Source organism: Orycteropus afer, unplaced genomic scaffold (assembly GCF_000298275.1).
Source record: "Orycteropus afer afer isolate SDZICR_OR568_19922 unplaced genomic scaffold, OryAfe1.0 scaffold00401, whole genome shotgun sequence".
Classification (NCBI taxonomy): Eukaryota; Metazoa; Chordata; class Mammalia; order Tubulidentata; family Orycteropodidae; genus Orycteropus; species Orycteropus afer.
Genome location: NW_006921988.1, coordinates 235,091 through 237,300, shown reverse-complemented (window position 1 = coordinate 237,300; position 2,210 = coordinate 235,091). Strand labels below are relative to the sequence as shown.

Below are 2,210 nucleotides of genomic sequence, written 5' to 3'. Positions count from 1 at the left end.
TGAGTTGTGGTGCTGGTGAAGAATGCTGAAAGTACCATGGACTGCTAAAAGAACTAACAGATCTGTCCTGGAGGAAGTGCACCTGAAATGCTCCTTGAAAGCAAGAATGGCTAGACTTCGTCTCACCTATTTTGGTCATGTTGTCTGAAGGGACCGTTTCCTGGAGAAGGACGTCATGCTTGATATGGTGGAGGGTCGACAAAAGAGGGGGAGGCCTTCAACGAGATGGATTGACATGGTGGCTGCGATGATGGGCTCAAGTATAGCAGTGATCGTGGAACCGACATGGGATCAGGCAGTGTTTTGTTCTGCTGTGCATGGGGTCGCTATAGGTCGGAAACGACTCCACCGCACCTAACAACAACAACAAACAACACTTTTCAGAAGGGACCATTCCCTGGAGAAGGATATCACACTTGGTAAAGTGGAGGGTCAGTGAAAAAGGGAAGAATACACTCAATGAGATGGATTTGGCTCAGGTAATGCATGGATTGTGGGGGATGACACACGACTGGGTATTATTTCATTCTGTTGTACATAGGGTCTGTATGACACAGAGCCTACTCAAGAGCACCTAACAACAATAGGTGGTATCTCATTGAGTTTTTAATTTGTATTTCTGTGATGATTAATGATCTTGATTACTGTTTCATGTACTTATAGGTCAATTGCTTATTATCTTCTTCTCCATCCCTGATCCCCACAATCTCAGAAAGAATTTATTTTTTAAATTATGAAACTTACGAATTTGCTTGTCATCCTTGCGCAGGGACCATGCTAATCTTCTCTGCATTGTTTCAACATTAGCACATGTGCTGCCTCAATGAGCACTGCTTATTTTCTTTTGGAAATTGTTCAAATGTTTTCTTTAGTTTATATTAGTTTGTCATTTTAATAGTGAGTTATAGAAGTTCTTTACATTTATATATGTCTTGTGAATATTTTCTTCCAGTCTACAACTTGCCTTTGAATATTCTTAATGGTTGCATTTTATGAGCAGAAGTTTTAATTTAGATAAATTCTACTTTACAAATTTTTGTCTTTTATGGTTATTAGCTTCTGTCACCTGCTAATAAACATTACCTATTCCAAGTCATAAAGATATTCTAAGTATTCTTCAAAAAGTTTTATGGTATTACCTTTTGCATTTAGGTATATGGTCAATCTCAAATTTTTGTGTATGGTATGAGGTAGTAGTAGAGATTCCTATTTTCCCATCTTGGATATCCAGTTATCACAGCATTATTTATTGCATAAGCTTTCCTTTCCTCATTGGATAGCTTGGGTGTTTTTTTTTTTCAAAAATCGATGGACTGTGTAGTGTAGGTATACTTCTGGCTGTCATATTCTATCTGTCTTAATCTACTGATTATCGTAGCTTTACAGAAGTCTTGAAGTGTCGGGTAGTATAAATCCCAATTCTATGGATATTGTAGGTCTTTTACATTTGTATATAAATTTTAGAGCTATGTTTTCAATATATATATAAATGACTGCTGGAATCTGAATAGGGATTGCATCGAATCTATACATGATTTTAGGAGGAATTGACATATTAACAATATTGAGTCTTGCAATGCATGAACCTATCTCTTCATTTATGTATTTATTTATTTTTAAATTTCTCAAGAACATTTTTTACTACAGAAGTCTTATTTATACTTGTTAAATTTATTCCTTAAGTATTTTATTTTTTAAGTGCTATAATAAATGGAATTGTTTTTCAATATTATTTTCCAATTATTTGCTGATAACATATAAAATACAATTGAGTTTTCTGATTGTTGTAAAAATATAGATAACACAATATTTGTCAATGAGTTTTATTTTATTGCCAATGAGTTTTAAAGTATTAACTTTGTCTCCTGTAACTGAAAACTAGTTAACAGTTGTATAGATTCCTTAAGGTTTTCTAAATAAATAATCATGTCATTTGCAAACAGCAACAGTTTTACAGTTTGCTTTCTGATATGTATGTCTTTAATTGTTCTTGCCTTTTTGCATTGGGTAAGACTTCTAGTATAGTGCTGAACAGAAATAGTGAGAGTAGACATTTTTGATTTGTTTTTAATTTTGGGGAAAAATGTCAGCATTGCACTATTGATTATAATGTTAGCTTCAGGGTTTTTTGTAGGTGTCTGTGGTGGTTATGTTTGTGTGTCAACTTGGCTAGGCCTGGTTGAGTGGCTGGGCAGCTGGTGGTAGTTATT

The 2,210-nt window shown here is 34.7% G+C and overlaps 1 non-coding gene across 1 annotated transcript; it reads right to left on the bottom strand.

The window, feature by feature from the left end:
• Nucleotides 1–724: 724 nt before the first annotated feature.
• Nucleotides 725–831, bottom strand: LOC122151351. The gene has a single exon (XR_006164114.1). It is a non-coding gene; the product is annotated as a U6 spliceosomal RNA (small nuclear RNA).
• Between the last annotated feature and the right edge of the window lie 1,379 nt (nt 832–2,210).